Here is a 20,267-nt window from a genome sequence, read left to right as displayed (position 1 = left end):
TTGTCATCCTTTCCATGGTAATTAATCTTATGCTCAAAAAGATAAACATCCTAAACACAGCCTAAGTCAGGGGTCAGAGCCAGATGGCTCGTGAGCCAGATGTGGCTTTTTTGATGGCTCCACCTGGCTCGCACACAAATCTTTAATAAAAAAAAAAAAACGTTAAAAATATAAAACATTCTCATGTATTACATCCAATCATTTCCTATGCTTGTGTTCATGGTTGCGGTGGCTGAAGCCAATCACAGCTGTCCTCCGGGACAACACCAAATTTTTATTGGATAATGCATAACATACACGGGTCATGGTGAGGTCAGGAAGTAAACTTCCCTCCTTTTAATCAAGTAGTCAGCTAGCTAATTGCAGAAACCCTTTGACGAAGAAGATGGCTAAAAGAAAAAAAGATGAGGAGTATCGTACTTTTCAGCAGGAATAGACAGAAGAATTCGCCTTTGTGGAGAGAGCAGGTTCTGCAGTGTGTCTAATATGCAATGATAAAATTGCATTGATGATACGGTCAAATATAAAGCAGCACTTTGACAAACGCCATACTACATTTGCATCGAAATATCCAGCGGGGGACAGCAGGAAGAAAGCATGTCAAGAGCTACTGTGCAGAGTGCAAGCTAGTCAGCAGCAACTCCGTGTTTGGACCCAACAAGGTGACTGGAATTCAGTTAGCTTTGCTGGTGCTTTAGCAATTGTGAGAAATGGAAAGCCATTCACAGATGGGGAGTATGCCAAAACATTCAGGCTTGATGTTGCCAATGAACTTTTGACGACTTTTCGGATAAAGACAAGATAATCCAACAAATAAAAGACATGCCTCTGTCGGCAAGCACTGCTCACGATCGTACTTTCATGATGGCAAATCAAATTGAGGCAACACAAGTGAAGGACATAAATGCAGCCCCATTCTTTTCTCTTGCTTTGGGTGAGTCAACAGACATAAGCCATTTATCCCAGTTCAGCGTGATTGCAAGGTATGCTGTTGGTGACACACTATGTGAGGAAAGTCTTGCTGTTTTGCCTATGAAAGAGACAACAAGAGGGGAGGATTTATTCAAGTCTTTCACTGAGTTCGCTAAATAAAAAATCTACCGATGGATAAACTTATTTTGGTGTGTACTGATGGTGCTCTGTGCATGGTGGGGAAAAACAGCATTCGTAGCACCTCTTCGTGAACATGAAAAGAGACCCATCCTAAGTTTTTACTGCATCCTACATCAGGAGGCGCTTTGTGCTCAGATGGTGGTGAGCAGCTTGGTGAGGTGATGTTGCTGGTCATTCGGGTGATCAACTTTATTGTTGCCTGAGCTTTAAATAATCGCCAGTTTAAAACACTGCTGGATGAAGTTGGGAATAATTATCCTGGTCTGCTTCTGCACAGCAATGTGCGTTGGTTGTCAAAAGGAAGGTGCTCAGCTGTTTCACGGCTTGTCTGAGCGAAATCCGGACTTTTCTTGAAATGAAAAAAGTTGAGCATCCTGAGTTAGCTAACACTGAGTGGCTCCTGAAGTTCTACTATCTCGTGGACATGACTGAACATTTGAACCAGCTCAATGTGAGAATGCAAGGCGTTGGAAATACAGTCTTATCCCTTCAACAAGCATTGTTTGCATTTGAAAACAAGCTGTAACTCTTCTTTGCTGAAGTTGAAACAGGTTGTTTACTACACTTTGAAAAACTGGGAGAGTTTAAAGATGCATGCACAGCAAGTGACTCTGCTCAACATCTTGGATCTCCAGCAGCTAATGGGCTTCACATCTAATTTCCTGCATTCAAAGCGCAATTTGGAGAATTTCGTGATCGCACTTGTCTTTTTAAGTTCATTACCCATCCGCACGAGTGTGCAGTGGACAGCACCGATCTGAGTTACATCCCCGGTGTCCCTGTTAGAGATTTTGAGCTACAAGCTGCTGACCTGAAGACCTCAGACATGTGGGTGAATAAGTTCAAGTCACTAAATGAAGACTTGGAAAGACTTACACAACAGCAAGTAGAGTTGGCGAGCAAACACAAGTGGGGAGAAATGAAAAAACTTCAACCCGCGAACCAGCTGTCAAAACTTAGAACACGCTTCCCATCACATACCACACACTGCAGCGTGTGAGTATTGCTGTACTGACAATGTTTGGCTCTACGTATGCATGTGAGCAGTCTTTCTCACATCTAAAGAACATTAAGACCAACCTACAATCACATTTAATGGATGGAAGTCTCAACACCTGCATGAAGCTTAACTTCACCACGTTTTTTTTTTTGTTTGTTTTGTTTTGTTCTGTTTTTAAATTTTTTTTAATTTTATTTATTTATTTATTTATTTATTTATTTATTTATTTAGAGAGGAGAGAGACAGAGAGAGGAGAGAGAGACAGAGAGAGAGAGAGGGGAGGAGCTGGAAGCATCAACTCCCATATGTGCCTTGACCAGGCAAGCCCAGGGTTTTGAACCGGCGACCTCAGCATTTCCAGGTCAACGCTTTATCCACTGTGCCACCACAGGTCAGGCTTTCACCACGTTTCAAGCAGACTACAAAGCCATCAGCAAAACCATGCAGCACCAGAAGTCGCATTAATGGTAAGCGGTACTTTATTTATCATTGGTTAGCAACAGTATAACAACATTATTAAAAAGAATTCAGAGACTTACTGTACTTTAAAAGTGTTAGTCTTACATAAAATGCACACATTTACTTGTATTTAGTGTTAAACATATTGTATGGCTCTCACGGAATTACATTTTAAAATATGTGGCATTCATGGCTCTCTCAGCCAAAAAGATTCCCGACCCCTGGCCTAAGTGTGTGAGTGTATGAATGATTACACGTATACACAGTAGTCACTCTACTCATGAAAGAATTAAAAAAAAGAACAAGAAAGAGCAATAAATATATATTAGCCATCTACTATGTGACTGGTACTATATTAAGAGTTTCATGTGCAACTTTACAAACTGTTAAGAAGAAACTGTCCGTGACCACAGGAGGCCCATATTAAAAGAAAGAGAGAAACTAATTGCCAGATCAGTTCCTAAATGCTTCCTACATGACATCATATACAGATAATGGCAAAATAAACTCCAAACAAAGCAAAGCTTTCTAAATGAATTCTCTGTGAAAAAAAAAACAAGATCCAACTTGTTATGCTCACCAACCAAAGAGTTTAAATTTCCTAAAAGAATCTTTTATGGCCACCTCAGTCATGTAAAGCAGTGATTTTCAACCTTTTTACACTTGAAACTGGTGAAAATTGAATTATTTCAAGAACTGCTTAAGGCAGAAATCACCCTGAGCATAAGCCAATTCAGCTAAGATATTGGGTCTATAATATTCATACAATGTCAGAGTGGGTAACTCTTTTGTGGACCAGTATGAAATTTCCGTGGACTGGTATACTACTAAGATGCCTTTAAACAAACAAAAATTCCCTAACAGAGAATAAGAAACAGTAATTTTGCTTCAAATGGAAAGCTACAAGTGGGAAATGACCTTAGCTATTGGAAAAACATAATAAAACAAAAGAAGAAGAAGAAAAGACCTGGTTGCACAAAAAGTATAATTTCTTTTTTTGGGGTATAATTTTTAACAATAGTTTATCAACACTGCATATGCTGTCAGCTCTATGGTTCTAAAGTTGGGTTATTTTAATTCTAAAAAAGAGCTTTAATAAGAACCATTTGTCAGTAACTCTATAATGATACAAGACTTTTTCTATAGTGGTTATTTACATTGGAATGGATTACTCAGGAAGACTGGAAAAGTCTCACTTTTTTAAAAGTATAGCTTAAGGATTCTGGGAACTATACTTTATACACCCCAAACAAGATACTGGTCTAACACAAGAATTTCATATATAAATTGTAAGAAATATTGGATAAGGCAGGAATGTGCTTTAGAAAATTCACTGAGGAAAAAAAACTACAGCTCATACTTCACACACCCAGGAAACTTGACCCTGACATTTAAGATTGTTTCCCTATAAGGAAAACAAAACAAAGTTAGCCAAAATGGTAAAATAACTATTTTTTTACAGAAGTTTAAGTTGGTTCCAAATGTAAGAATATATAAACTAAAATATAAAACCATGGGTACTAATTAAAACATCTGAAAAAATATATACTAAATTCACAGATTTCCTTAGATTACTGTCAGGAGATTCTAATCCTCACAGAGAGTTAAGTCTCAAAGATAGCAGCACTAAAAGCAAAAATCACATATTGGGAAGATTTTAAATCATCCATAAAGTACAGTACTATACTATCTTGCAATAAATCCACACAGCCAGAGATTTCTCTTAGTATGGAACAGTTTGCTGTTTTAAACTGAATGCAGTTGAAGTAGCAAGTTTATGTGTAGGAACTATGCTGTGAGAAAAATATCTATTTAGCACTAGAACCACACAGCATGCTCATACAATAGGAGGCACAAAAACACTGTACAGCACAAACTCATTGAGCAGAACAGTGAGAGATATAAATTTAAATGTAATGAAATAATTTTTAACTTTTATTTTATTGTTCTCTGAACAAACAGGGCTGAATGTGAATATATACAATTCACTGTATTCTTTATCACACTTCTATCCCAGAATTCTACAGAGGAAATTACAAGAAAAAGAATGTATGGACTGTTCATTTACTAAAAAAAAAAAAAAAATTTTACTCATAAAAATACCATATTAAAATCATAATTACATTAAATTAAAACATTTTTTTACAAGCATAAAGTATTTCATTTAAATTTTTTTTTATTTTTACTATTTCTTATGATGCAGAACTTGATTTCAGGATTTAGAGTGAAGAAAAAGGCCCTGGCTGGTTGGCTCAGCGGTAGAGCGTCAGCCTGGTGTGCAGGAGTCCCGGGTTCGATTCCCGGCCAGGGCACACAGGAGAGGCGCCCATTTGCTTCTCCACCCCTCCCCCTCTCCTTCCTCTGTCTCTCTCTTCCCTTCCCGCAGCGAGGCTCCATTGGAGCAAAGATGGCCCGGGCACTGGGGATGGCTCTGTGGCCTCTGCCTCAGGCGCTATAATGGCTCTGGACTCAACAGAGCGACGCCCCAGAGGGGCAAAGCATCGCCCCCTGGTGGGCATGCCTGGTGAATCCCGGTCAGGCGCATGCGGGAGTCTGTCTGCCTCCCTGTTTCCAGCTTCGGAAAAATGAAAAAAAAAAAAAAGAAAAAGAAAATAGAGTGAAGAAAAAAACCTTTTTATTTGATCAAGTTAAGTAAGTGAAAAATGTAAGGAATCCTAGATTCTTAACATGGCCAAAGGATTTAGATCATACTCAATCCTACTCAATCAATGAATCCTAAGAATTCTGGATTAATTTGCCAAACTGGTGTAATTTGCCTAACAGGAAACAATTTATAATGAAAGCTGTACCACTGACTCAGCTGTTTCACTGAGGCACTGAGCCAAATGCACAGCAACACAGTACAGATTCATCACCTATAAAATAAATATACATATGTCTGATACTTAACTTATGGGACTAATAAAATTCATTTTAAAAGTTCAGTCAGTTTTGTGAAAAAAGTTAATTCACAAACAGATTCATGGAAAGGTAGAGAGAACAAAGGGGTGTTTTTTTTTTCATTTTTAGAGAGAGAGAGAGACAGAGAGAGAGAAGGGGGGAGGAGCTGGAAGCATCAACTCCCATATGTGCCTTGACCAGGCAAGCCCAGGGTTTTGAACCGGCGACCTCAGCATTTCCAGGTCAACGCTTTATCCACTGCGCCACCACAGGTCAGTCAAACCCTACTTTTCAAAGAAAGTATTCATTCAGCTTCTGTATAAACCTAGGTGTCAGTAAATTTAAAATTTGTTTATACTTCAGTTCAACTTTCTTTATTAATAGGCTACATGTTAGGCTATCCTGAAAATTGTATTACCTAATTTCAATAGCTAAAACTAAAACTAATTTTGCTTTATCAGCTGTCAGAACAAAGATTTAAAATCAATAAATTAAGTCTGAGATGTCCTAAAGATTGGTATTTGAGAACACTGTCACAGTGTGAACGTGGAAGCTGATCAGCCACATGCTCCTCAGCCCTGATTAGACCAAACGTTCTCGATCAGGGTATCATGTGCCCCACGGGCTCTTCAGATTCCGCAGTGCCCTAAAATTATATAGAAATTTGAATGGCCAGACTTTAACTTTCATCAGAATCTCAAAGGATTCTGTAACAATCAAAACTTTAAGAACCACTTATTTAACAGTGGTCCGTGATCTTCTTATTATCTGATGTTAATTTTAGGCTTTGCCTAACTAATTTTCATCTTTCCATTCATCTTATCCATAAAAGCCTTTCTTTCTTTTGTTTTCATATATGGCTTCTTTACTCCTTAAAGATAATAATGGAGGCCCTGGCCGGTTGGCTCAGTGGTGGAGCATCGGCCTGGCATGCAGGAGTCCTGGGTTCGATTCCCGGCCAGGGCACATAGGAGAGGTGCCCATTTGCTTCTCCACCCCCCCCTTCCTCTCTGTCTCTCTCTTCCCTTCCCGCAGTGAGGCTCCACTGGAGCAAAGATGGCCCAGGCGCTGGGGATGGCTCCTCGGCCTCTGTCCCAGGCACTAGAGTGGCTCTGGTCGCAGCAGAGCGACGCCCCGGAGGGGCAGAGCATCGCCCCCTGGTGGGCAGAGCATCGCCCCCTGGTGGGCGTGCCGGGTGGATCCCGGTCAGGCGCATGCGGGAGTCTGTCTGTCTCTCCCTGTTTCCGGCTTCAGAAAAATACAAAAAAAAAAAAAAAAAAGATAATAATGGAAAACCAGAGCTTCATAAAATGAGAAAGGCCCTGTCTATACTTAATACTGCAAAGGTGGTGTAAAAGGCTGAACCTGTGTATTTTTTTTTTTTTAATTTTTTAAAATATTTTATTTATTGATTTTTAGAGAGAAGGGAGAGAGAGAGAGAAGGAGGAGGAGCAGGAAGCATCAACTCCCATATGTGCCTTGACCAGGCAAACCCAAGGTTTCGAACCGGCAATCTCAGTGTTCCAGGTCGATGCTTTATCCCATTGCGCCACCATAGGTCAGGCCCTGAACCTGTGTATTTTTAAAAAACATTTTCTTAAAAAGCTCTCTTCTGAGAAATTTTTTAGTTACAAAACCAGTTTTATCTTTCAGTTGATAATCTGCCTTTCAATTGAGAAGACAATTGTTTAACTGGATTTGCGATTCAGCTGTATTTACCTTTACCCTGTAAGGTACTGGTCCCCAACCTTTTTTGGGCCACGGACCAGTTTAATGTCAGAAAATATTTTCACGGACCGGCCTTTAGGGTGGGATGGATAAATGTATCATGTGACCGAGACAATCATCAAGAGTGAGTCTTAGACAGATGTAACAGAGGGAATCTGGTCATTTTTAAAAAATAAAACATCGTTCAGACTTAAATATAAATAAAACGGAAATAATGTAAGTTATTTATTCTTTCTCAGCGGACCAGTACCAAATGGCCCACATACCGGTACCGGTCCACAGCCTGGGGGTTGGGGACCACTGCTGTAAGGCACTTTCAGACTTAGATAAAATTACAGAATACTCATTACCCTAACCCCACACAACACAGACAGACTTCAAGGATTCAATTTTTATCATAGAACAAAATGGCTTTGCTCTGACAGAGCTAGGATTTATTTAGCAAGAACTTTTTGATGAAAAGGGCAGAACTGCTGAGAATGCTAGCCTACTTTTTACACTACTTTCCTCCTCTCAGCATCTGTCAAGTGTGGGATGAGAAAAAGGTGCTGGAATCTGGAGAGGCACACTAGAATAAAAATATATCTGGGTCCAAGAATTTAGAAAAGAGACAGACAGACAGAAATGCCACTGGAAAAATGATAGAAAGTTAAAAACAGTTCTGTTCCCCTTTACTGGCAAATAACTTCACAAATTAGCTATCCACATCATCTTCACAATTCTTTAACTCTCTCCAACCTGACTCCTCCTTTTCCCTCACAACCCTCTCCCATTATTCAAACCATCAACAAAAGGCTTACAAAATATATCTTAAATCTGTCCCCAGCTCTCCATCTCTACCATCAGAACCATGGTCCAAAACAACTTTATCTCTTACCTAGACTGGTATAAGCCATCAACTAGTATTAATTTCTTTTTTCCCAATTAGTGTTAATTTCTGTTTCCTCTATTATCCCCCTCTGATCAACTGTGTACACAATGTAGTCAGGTGTAATCTTTAAAAATGTAAAATGGGCCCTGGTTGGATAGCTTGGTCGGTTTAGAGCATCGTCCCGAAGATGATGATCCCCTGATGGGGATCCGTTTAGAGATCCTCTGGTCAAGATGTTGCTGATTCAATCCCTGGTCAGGGCACATAAAGGAACAGACCAATGTTCCTCTCTCTTGTTCTCTCCCTTCCTCTCTCTAAAATCAATAAAACGGACATTTGAAATGTATAATAGATCATGGCACTACATAACAGTGCATCTTCAAATTAATCCAAACTCTTAGCATTCAGAGTCAGTATGGCACAATTCACATTGCCCACACACTGCCCAAGAAGTTCTTGGAGCAGTGCCAAGCATGCCAAAAATGCTCAGTAAATGTTAGCATATTAAGGGAAATCCCCAGTCTGCCTCTCTTACTTTGAGATGACATTCTCCACAACTATGACCCTTTCAGCTATCTGCAAGCTCTTTCTCACTTTGAGCTGCTGTTTCATTCGTCTGAAATGCTGTTTCTCTCTGTCTGAAATGCTTTTTTCTTAGACTCTTCAAGAACGTAAGTTGACTGGTGGCGGTATAATAGATAGAGCATCAACCTGGGATGCTGAGGTCTCACATTCAAAACCTGACATCGCTAGCTTGAGTGTAGGCTCACGAGCTTGAGCGTGGAGTTCTTGGCTTGAGCATAGGATCATCAATGTAATCCCATGGTTGCTGGCTTGAGCCCAAAGGTCGCTGGCTTGAAGCCCAAGGTTGCTGCCTTGTGCAAGGGATCACTGGCTTGGTTAGAGATCCCCTGGTCAAGCAATCAATGAACAACTAAAGTGTCATAACTAGGAGTTGATGCTTCTCTTCTTTCTCCCTTCCTGTCTCTCTCTCTCACTAAAATAAACAAAATTAAAAACTTCTGTCTTGGCCCTGGTTGGTTGGCTCAGCAGTAGAGCTTTGCCCCGCGTATGGAAGTCCCGGCTTTGATTCCTGGCCAGGGCACATAAGAGAAGTGCCCATCTGCTTCTCCACCCTTCCCCCTTTCCTTTCTCTCTTTCTCTCTCTTACCCTCCCGCAGCCAAGGCTCCACTGGAGCAAAGTTGGCCAAGGTGCTGAGGATGGCTCCATGGCCTCCACCTCAGGTTCTGGAATGGCTTCAGTGGCAACGGAATGATGCCCCAGATGGGCAGAGCATCGCCCCCTGGTGGGCATGCCAGGTGGATCCTGGTCGAGTGCATGTGGGAGTCTGTCTGACTGCCTCCCTCCTTCTAACTTCAGGAGAAAAAAGAACAAAAAAAACCCCTTTTGTCTCCTACTCACAGTTCAAGTCTCAATCTAAATGTCATCTCATTGAAGAGGGTTTCTTTTTCCTCTAAATACCATTTTCAGTAGTATAATTCTTTATTATACTACTATTCTCATTTCCTTCACAGTGTCTTAAAGTTTGTCATTACTTTTTTGTTTCATTGGTTAAACTCCTTAACCCTTTGAGTAGTGAGTTTCTTTCATGCTCGCTGAGTTTTTTTTTTCAAAAAATGAAGTTAGTTCCAGTTACAGTTTTATTAACTTAAAATCATGTTTGTTTGATAACCCATTTATGGAAACAAGAACATACATTTGCCTTTTTGTAATGTTGCCTTACACATGTATGATCATACTCTGGATGGTCAGGAGGCACGAGGACATACATGAATGTTCAGACTACTCAAAGGGTTCAACATCATCAGATGAATAAGCATTCAACCAAAAAATTCTCTAAGAAGCAATGAGTTTTGTTCTACCCAAAATAATCTTAACTAAAGTGGATATTAATTTTCTCTCACCATGAAGCTAAAATATTGGTGACTAATATAAATATGTCACAGCCTGCGCTATGATTCATTATACCTACACCCTTCCCTTAATTGTTAATTAAATATAACCCTGTGTTCAACAAAGTATTGTGCTACGTGCTGGAAGAAGAGGAGCCAGGATGAAAAAATAAAGGTTATTTCCTCCCTTAAGGTCTTGAATGCTATCAACATATAAGATGCGAGAACCAAAAAGGAGGCATTACAAGTAGGGGATGGGGTGGAATGAAGAGTCATTGTATGTCTCTACAAGTGTATATTTCATCAAAGCTAAGATACCAATATTGCAACATGCATCATTATTTTTATATCATTTTTTTAAGTGAGAACAGGGTTAATAGACAGAATCCCATACGTGTCCTGACCAAGATACACCCTGCAACCCCAGTCTGTGGCCAATGCTCAAATCAACCAAGCTATTTTTAGTGCCTGAGGCTAATGCTTGGATCAACGAGCTAGCCTCAGCTCCCAGGGCCGATGCTCGAACCAATCAAGCCACTGGCTGTGGGAGGAAAAGAGGGAGAGAAGGGGGAGAGGGAGGGGACAAGAAGTAGATAGTCATTTCTCCTGTGTACCCTGACCAGGAATTGAACACTAAGCCCATGCTCTATCCATTGAGTCAACTGAGAAAGAAAGAGAAAGGAAGAGAAGGAGAGAGAGGGAGAAAAAGAAAAGAACAAAAGAAAGAAATGCTGCCCAATTAATTCTTAATTAATAACTGTTCATTGATTATGAAATACCATCAATCTCTCAGTATGAGAGATACATCCCAGTTTCAAAGATATTAAAGTTTGAGGAAAAGAGGAAAAGGAGAAAAAAGAGGAAGAGAAGAAAGAACAAGAGGAATAAAAGAGGGGGAAGAAGAAGAAATAAAAATAAAATTACCATTTTTGCCTGCCTGACCAGGCAGTGGTGCAGTGAATAGAGCATCGACCTGGGACACCGAGGACCCAGGTTCAAAACTCTGCGGTTGCCAGCTTGAGCATGGGCTTCCCAGCTCAAGTGCAGGGTCGCTGGCTTAAGTGCGGGATCAAAGACATGACCCCATGGTTGCTGGCTTGAGCTCGGGGTCACTGGCTCAGCTGGAGCCCCCCTCCACGGGTCAAGGCACATATGAGAAAGCAATCAATGAACAATTAAGGTGCCACACTAGGCTTTGATGCTTCCCACCTCTCCCTTACTGTCTGTCTCTGTCTCTCTCCTTCTCACTACCAAAAAAAAAAGAAAGAAAGAAAGAAAGCAGCCTGACCTGTGGTGGCGCAGTGGATAAAGCATCAACCTGGAAATGCTGAGGTCGCCGGTTCAAAACCCTGGGCTTGCCTGGTCAAGGCACATATGGGAGTTGATGCTTCCAGCTCCTCCCCCCTTCTCTCTCTCTGTTTCTCTCTCTCCCTCTCTCTCTCCTCTCCAAAAATGAATAAATAAAATTTAAAAAAAAAGAAAAAAAAAAAAAAAAAAAAAAGAAAGAAAGCAGAGAGAAAGGCCAGCAATTAATGAAACAGAAAACATAGAAGAAATCAAAGTCAAGCATTGTTTTCTTTTTCAATTCTTTTTTTAAGAGGGGGAGGGAGGGAAGGAGAGGCGGAGGAGAGAATTGGGGAGGGAGAAAGATGGAAGGGAGGGAGGGAGGGAGGGAGGACAGGGAAGGAGAGAGAGAAAGAAACATCAATTTGTTGTTCCAAAATTTATGAATTCATTGGTTGATTCTTGTATGTGTCCTGATCAGGGATTGAACACACAACCTTGGCACCTTGGGATGATGTTCTAACCAACTTAGCTACCCAGCCAGGGCCAAAGTCAAGCACTGGTTTTGTGATGAGGCTAATAAAATATGTAAAACCTCTAGGAAAACTAATGAAAAGAAAAAAACCAGAAGGCATAGAAAATATTGGGGATAAAAAAGAGGAAAATATTACTTAGCAGAAAATTTAGAATAAAAGAATGCTTTGAACAACTTTATGTCAAATATTTTAAAAACTCAGACAAAATGAATGGATTCTTAAGAAAAAAAAATTTTTTTAAACGGACCTAAATAGAAACAGAAATTCTAAATAAAACCATGTAGCAAACTGCATACCTGCCAAAAAATATTAAGCTCACATGCCTCCCCACAAAATATTAAGCCCAGACAGTTCAACAGAAGATCAGTGAAACATTAAAGAAACAGATTATTCCAGTCTTATATAAGTCCTTTCAGAAGGGTAAAGAAAGATTAGGTCCCAGCCCATCCTTTGAGCTTGGCAATAATCTGGAGACTAAAATCAAATCAGGTCAACATAAGAAATAAAAATTATGACCATCTGAGCCCTGGCCGGTTGGCTCAGTGGTGGAGCATCGGCCTGGCGTGCAGGAGTTCCGGGTTCGATTCCCGGCCAGGGCACACAGGAGAGGCGCCCATCTGCTTCTCCACCCCTCCCCTTCTCCTTCTTCTCTGTCTCTTTCTTCCCCTCCCGCAGCGAGGCTCCATTGGAGCAAGGATGGTCCGGGCGCTGGGGATGGCTCCTTGGCCTCTGCCCCAGGCGCTGGAGTGGCTCTGGTCAGGACAGAGTGACGCCCCGGAGGGGCAGAGCATCGCCCTCTGGTGGGCAGAGCATCGCCCCCTGGTGGGCATGCCAGGTGGATCCCGGTCGGGCGCATGCGGGAGTCTGTCTGACTGTCTTTCCCCATTTCCAGCTTCAGGAAAAAAAAAAAAAATTATGGCCATCTGATCCGTGCTGGCACAGTGGATGGAGTATCAACCTAGAATGCTAAAGTCGCTGGTTCGAAACCCTGGGCTTGCCTGGTCAAAGCATATAGAAGAAGCAACTACTATGAGTTGATGCTTCCTGCTCCTCTCCCCGTTCTCTCTCTCTCTCCTCTCTCTAAAATCAATAAATAAAATCTTTAGAAAGAATTATAAGCTAATTTTATCCATGATCATAGATACAAAAATCCTAACTGAAATACTAATAAACTAAATCCAACTGTATAAGAAAAGATCATGATGATTAATTTGGGTTCACTCTGGCAATGCAAGGGTAATTCAAAATCAGAAAATCTAGAAATATCATTAATAGAATAAGGGAGGATAACCATATGATTATCTCACTAATGTAGAAAAATCATCTAATAACATTCAATATTTATTCTTCACACACACATACAAAACCTTAACCAACTAACAATAGAATGTCTTTAACCTATAGAATACCTAAAAAATATCTAGAACATTATTAATGATAAAACATAAGAAGTACTTCTTTTTAAATTAGGTGCAGCATAAGAATGCCCACTATTAACAGTTGCACTGAATGCTGTACTGGAAGTCCTCACTAGCCTAGCAATGCAAGAAAAAGAAATGGTGTAAGCTTTGGAAAGGAAGACACAATTCTCACTCATAATACTTTAATAAAATAACTTAGTAAGGTGGCTGAACACAGGTGTCCATACCAAAAAAGTTTATAGCAGCAAATAGAAAATGGAAAGAAAAAAAGAAAAAATATACTATTTAAAATAGTAACATGATAAAGATCTTTTTAACTCTACTGTGTCATTAAGATGCTTTGTATAATGCCAAACCATAGCTGGAGAAACTAAGTTTAATAAATATCAAATAGATTTTCTGTATTAAAGTTTAAAATAGTAACATGAAATAAGGTGTCTAATAGTTAAATCTCAAAAGACTTGAGAAGTCTTTATGGAGAAAAGAACACTTAACTGAAAGGTATTTATATGCAAATAACTAGAAAGATATACTATGTTTAAGGATAGAAAGGCTCAATATGATAAAAAGAATAAATTAAAGCATGTGTAAATTAAAATCTATAGAAATACTGGGTTCACATACAAGTCCCTTTTTTATTGATTTGAGAGGGGAAGAGAGAGAGGAAGAGGGAGAGGGGAGAGAGAGGGAAAGGGGGAGAGTAAGAAAGGGGGAAGAGAGAGGAAAGGGAGAGGAAGTGGGGAGGGAGGGGGACAGAGAGTGGGTGGGGGGGAAGGGAGAGGGAGAGAGGAAGTTGGCTGAAGAGTAGAAGTAGTTGTTTCTTGTATGTGCCTTGACCAAGCAAGCCTGGGGTTTCAAATTGGCAACCTCAAAATTCCAGGTTGATGCTCTACACCAGTGGTCCCCAACCCCCAGGCCGCGGACCGGTACCGGTCCGTGGGCCATTTGGTACCAGTCCGCAGAGAAAGAATAAATAACTTACATTATTTCCTTTTATTTATATTTAAGTCTGAACGGTGTTTTATTTTTAAAAAATGACCAGATTCCCTCTGTTACATCTGTCTAAGACTCACTCTTGACACTTGTCTTGTAAGTTCAACAATTATATTTTAAAATACCACAATTTTTACACCAGTCACATAATTTTATTTTGTGCATTTATCCATCCCACCCTAAAGGCTGGTCCGTGAAAATATCTTCTGACATTAAACTGGTCCACAACCCAAAAAAGGTTGGGGACCACTGCTCTACACACTGTGCCACCACAGGTCAGGCCATTAGTTGCTTCTTGTATGTGCTCTGACCAGGGATCGAACCTGCAAACTTGATGTATTGAAATGACACTCTAATCAAATGAGCCAGGGCCACAAGTCCCAATTTTTAATGTGGAAGTAGGGGCAGGTCCTCTCTTGGCTTAGAAGGAAGAAATGAAAAGAATACAAGGGAAAGGAGCCAGCTGGGGTAACAGAGTCAGCCAGTGATAAATTATCTATATCCCATAGTAACAATACAAAACAAGAACAGTAGGATCTATATGTAACTATGGCCAGTGATCTGGAAACCCCTTCCCCTTTGTTTACCCCACCAAAACTTTCCCTCCCCTCTCCTTGAGTCCTGGGAAGCCTTAAACAAAGAAATCACATGCCCATTGCTTAGATACTGTAAAAGCATATAACCTATAAGAAAATCAACTTTGGGGAGCCTGTGTTTTGGAGCTACAAGCCCCCCATGCTCTGCTGGCTTAATAAATTCTCCTTCCTTTATTGATTGAGTTATCTCAGTGTCTATCCTCCATTGGGTCGCTTCCTACAACATTAATAACAGCTTTTGAGAGCTTGTTTGGAAGTTCTAGCAGGGGAATAGTCATCTGCTCCATTGGGGAAGGTCATCCACTTCAATCAAGGTTGCAGCTTCAGGAGGGACACACGTGGAGTGGGCAGAAGTAAGGGGACACTTGCCTAACCAGCCAGATCAGACAAATCAACCCTGAAGACAAATGTGGTAACAAATGTTGCAGCCAGAACTCCCTCACATCCTAATAACAGCTTTTGAATTTTTTGCATAATACGACTCAAATTAATCCTTCCTATTTATGGATATTTTTTCAATTTATATAAAATTATTAGTCACTAATCACAGGAATTTCATTTTAACTAAATTGTAGTAATAGTTGATATGGCACTTCAGAATTGAGAGCTGCACTGAACAAGCATGAGTGAAGAGCACAAGATCAGTATTCACCCAAGTTCTAGTTGAATATGCTGTTGACCCACTGGTTTAAAGATCAACCAAACCCACTGTTTCACCACAATGTACGTTCTGATAACCATTCCTGCAAGTGATAAAATGCAGCCAACATTTTACATAAACATTTTACATAACACATAAGATTTCAGTTCTTGGTAATTATCTGTGAACACTGCCAAAACACCGTCTCTTAAAAGCCACCTAAAAATGTAAACATCTATTCTGAATACAAATTGCTTTTTAAAGAGGAAAACAGATAAAACACATTTATAATACAATGATCATACTGGCTCAAAGGGTATTTGAGTTCACCTATATGTACTCCTCATACATATAATGTCCTTGTACACATGAGACCTATAAGCAGTTGCTCAGTTTGCTTTACAGTAGATCTGAACTCAATCAAATGTATGGTTTTCTTTAGGTTTAACTTATTCAAATTTAATTTTGGTTTAATTAAGTTTTGTGATATCTTATATTGTTGCTCAAAATTTCCTAATACAGAATTAGAAACAATGATCATGTTTTACTGGTTGCTAGATGATAATACTAACAGTTAACACTTATTGAATGCTTACTTTGTGCTAGTAACTGCTTCCTACATATCAAATCATTTAATCTGCACAACAACCCTATCAGGTGTATAAATACTACACCATTTTACAGATAGGGAAACTGAGGTACAGAAAAGTTCAGAAACTTTCCCAATGTCACACACGTAAGTGGAGAAATTTAGGAATCATACCCAGGTAGTCTGTCTGCAGAGTCCCACACCTTTAATTACTATGTTATACTTCTTTTCACAATATTTAAAAGATATAGAAAATTATTATGAATAAAAAAAACTCACTTAAAAATTATCAGTAAGAGTTAACAGTTAAGCAATATTAGTATCAATACAACTTATCATAAGTTGATATTTCACAACTATTTCAAAGTTTCATGGCCATGATTAAGAGTTTTGAAGTAGGACAGACCTGTCTCTGAATCTTGGTTGTGCCCTTTACGAGCTGTGTGACTTTGGACAAGTTTCGTAACTTCACCAAGCCTCAGTTTCCTCATCTGTAAAATGAGAATAATAAACATCTCACAAAACTGTTGTTAGTAACAGAATTATTGCTACATTACAATGATATGGTAACTCTAAACAAAATACAGGACACCAGATAAAAAGGAGGTTCTCATACTTCCCCAGAAAACAGGACTTTATTATAAATACTGTATATACATAGAGAAAGAGACAAGATGTTGTTTGTTCACACCAACTCCCTCAAATCCCATTCCACACATATCCTTATAAGATAAGTAGTATTCAAGGGGCCCAAAATAGGAAAAGCTATGTCAAGAAGGAGTAATTCCTGGCATTGGTAAAAAGCAATTTTTATAAGAGAAAAACAAATAAAGACATGCCATCAAAGTAGGGCAGAATTATCGTTACCACTGAAGAGTGATCATGTCCAATCATACCAGCATTTTACTAGACAAAACAAATTAAACTGTCACTATTGCTGTCTTTAGAATCTCAATTTCAAAATAAATAAACACATTTCTTTTTTAAATTTATTTTTATTTTTTATTTTTTAAGTCAGTGAGAGGAGGGGAGGCAGAGACAGACTACCACATGCACCCTGATCAGGATCCACCCAGCAAGCCCACTAGGGGGTGATTTTCTGCCCATCTGGCACTTGTTCTGTTGCCCAGTAACCAAGTTATTTTAGTGCCTCAGGAGAGGCCATGGAGCCATCCTCAGTGCGGGGGGGCCAACTTGCTCCAATTGAATCATGGCTGCAGGAGGGGAAGAGATGGGGAGGGGGAGGAAGAGGGAGAAGGAAGAGGGAAGAGGGGAGAAAGGAGAGAGGAGAAGGAAGAAGGGAGAGGGGAGAGGGAAAGCAACGAGAGGTGGAACAGTGGAGAAGCAGATGGGCACTTCTCCTGTGTGCCCTGACTGGCAATCAAACCTGGGATATCCATAAGCTGGGCTGACGCTCTACCACTGAGCAAACCAGCCAGGGCTACAACATTTCTACCAATGCCTGTATTTATCAGTAATATACCTATTTGTGACAAGGTTAAGAGTTTCTTCGAAGGGGATGAATTTAGCAATACACTATAAAAAATCTTTTTAAAAAAAGAAAAACTATTTTACAAAAGTCCTATACGATAGTTTTGTTAAATGGTTCATTAAGCCTGGCCTGTGGATAGAGTGTCAATCTGGAATGCTGAGGTCACAGGTTTAACCTGTGGCTTGCCTGGTCAAGCACATATGACAAGCAATCAATGAACAGCTAAAGTGAAGCAACTATGAGTTGATACTTCTCACTCCCCACCCCTCTCTCCTCTCTCTGTAAAATCAATAAATAAAATCTTTTTTAAAAAATGGCTCATTAATACAATTATCAAGGTGAGTTTTTATGAATGTCACCAGTCCATATAATAATGAATTACATTAATTATTAAAATGACTTATTACATAAGAATTATTAAAATGTCTATGTGTTTACTGTAGCTCATGGGATATTGCAAATATTTGGGCTTCTATTCCTAATAAGATGAATGTCACTAAAGGTTTCTGAGCAGAGGAATAATGAGATTTACACTTTTAAAGAATCACTTTAGCTACTGTGTTGTAAACAGATCATGAAGCTAGAACCAATAGGAGGCTATTCAGCTACTGTAGGTGAGAGGTGACAGGGGTTTGAACCAGTGACAGCTGTGGCTATGGAGTAGTGAGATTGGTCCACTTTTTATCTGTGCCCCCAGCAACAGTAGTGATCACATCTGCAGCAGAGTTGCAGTAGAAATCACCGTATGAATAAATTTACAATAACCCACTGTTATTTTTCAGGACCTTCCCAAACTGGGAGGATTTTGGATATATCTTAAGAGTAGAGCTGACAGGCCCTGGCCAGATAGCTCACTTGGTTAGAGCACTGTCCTGAAGCAGAAATGTTGCTGGTTCGTTCCCCCGTCAGGGTACATACAGGAACAGCTCGATGTGTCTTTCTTTCTCTCCCTTCCTCTCTCACTGAAATCAATAAATAAAAATTTTTAAAAAGAGTAGAGCTGACAGGATTTTGTTAATGAATTGGACGTGCACAGAGAAAATGAGGAGGGAAAGATGATCTTTTTCTTTTTCTTTTTTCTTTTTTTTTTTCTGAAGCTGGAAACGGGGAGAGACAGTCAGACAGACTCCCGCATGCGCCCGACGACCGGGGATCCACCCAGCACGCCCATCAGGGGCGAAGCTCTGCCCACCAGGGGGTGATGCTCTGCCCCTCCAGGGCGTAGCTCTGCCGCAATCAGAGCCACTCTAGCGCCTGGGGCAGAGGCCAAGGAGCCATCCCCAGCGCCCGGGCCATCTTTGCTCCAATGGAGCCTCGGCTGCAGGAGGGGAAGAGAGAGACAGAGAGGAAGGAAGGGGGGGGAGGTGGAGAAGCAAATGGGCGCTTCTCCTATGTGCCCTGGCCGGGAATTGAACCCGGGTCCCCCGCACGCCAGGCCGACGCTCTACCGCTGAGCCAACCGGCCAGGGTGATGATCTTCTTCTTATTTTTATTTTTTATATAGAGACAGAGAGAAAGTCAGAGAGAGGGATAGATAGGGATGGACAGACAGGAACGGAGAGAGATGAGAAACATCAATCATCAGTTTTTCACTGCAACACCTTAGTTGTTCATTGATTGCTTTCTCATATGTGCCTTGACTGTGGGCCTTCAGCAGACTGAGTAACCCCTTGCTCAAGCCAGCAACCCTGGATCCAAGCTGGTGAGCTTTGCTCAAAGTAGATGAGCCCGCACTCAAGCTGGTGACCTCGGGGTCTGGATCCTGGGTCCACCACATCCCATTCTGATGCTCTATCCACTGCGCCACTGCCTGGTCAGGCGGGAAAGATGATCTTAAAGCTGCTGGAGGAGCAATCAGAACAATGGAATTGCCATTTACCAAGATGAAGAGGACAGAAGGTGCAGTAGGTTGAAGTGGAGCAAATCAGGAGTTTGATTGTTCAGTCTGATAAAATGTAAACGTTTATGAAAGATATAGCTATATGTCTAACCTTTTTAAATGGCTAGCTCCAAGTCTAACACACATATTATCTTCACCATTAAACAGTCCAAATCTCTAAGTCTGAATGTAATATCTCCTCCATTTGAATCACTACTTTTTTTTCACTTATAACATTTATTACCTTTTATGTACTATAACTATTGGAGTATATCATGTCTCATAGAACTTAGGCACCTTGAGAGTAGAGTTCACGGTTTATAATTGTGTAACAGTAAAGAAAGCAACCATTTATTGAGTACATTTACCAATTAGCTTATTTAATCCTACCTGATCACTTCTTTTTTTTTTTAAGATTTTATTTATTGATTTTAGAGATAGAAGAGAGAGGGAGAGAAAGAGAGAGAGAGAAAGAGAAAGGTGGGGGGAGAAGAGGGAAGTATCAACTCATACTTGCTTCTCACATGTGCCTTGACTGAGCAAGCCCAGGGTTTTGAAGTAGTGACCTCAGCATTTCAGGCCAATGCTCTATCCACTTTGCCACCACAGGTCAGGCATTGATCACTCCTATTATGAGTAATTAACACACGAGAAAATTCAGGTTCAGAGACATTAAGTAATTGATGCAAAATTACACAGCTATTAAATAGGCTGACATTTAAACCAGGTTGGTCTGAACCAAAAGTCAATGTTCCATGTTGTCACTGATTAACCTCAGTCCTAATTTAAAGTCTTGCCTACAAAAGGCACCTAATATATTTGTACTAAATAAATAACTATGTAGATAAAAA

At 40.2% G+C, this 20,267-nt stretch overlaps 1 protein-coding gene across 8 annotated transcripts in view; it reads right to left on the bottom strand.

The window, feature by feature from the left end:
- NUMB (NUMB endocytic adaptor protein) overlaps positions 1–20,267 on the bottom strand; it is a 193,748-nt gene that overhangs the window by 94,037 nt on the left and 79,444 nt on the right. For 6 of the 8 annotated variants that reach the window (XM_066278472.1, XM_066278478.1, XM_066278476.1 and 3 more), the window contains exon 3: positions 16,452–16,536. The exons of 1 other annotated variant lie outside the window; for it this stretch is intronic. The gene's annotated coding sequence lies outside the window, so the exon portion shown is untranslated. Of the gene's footprint in view, positions 1–16,451; positions 16,537–19,929; positions 20,044–20,267 lie in introns of all 8 variants that reach the window. One more of the 8 variants, XM_066278473.1, reaches the window with a different exon arrangement.

This window comes from Saccopteryx bilineata, chromosome 4, assembly GCF_036850765.1.
Source record: "Saccopteryx bilineata isolate mSacBil1 chromosome 4, mSacBil1_pri_phased_curated, whole genome shotgun sequence".
Classification (NCBI taxonomy): domain Eukaryota; kingdom Metazoa; phylum Chordata; class Mammalia; order Chiroptera; family Emballonuridae; genus Saccopteryx; species Saccopteryx bilineata.
The sequence above is the reverse complement of the archived record's forward strand: the minus strand, read 5'-3'. Positions and strand labels throughout refer to the sequence as shown.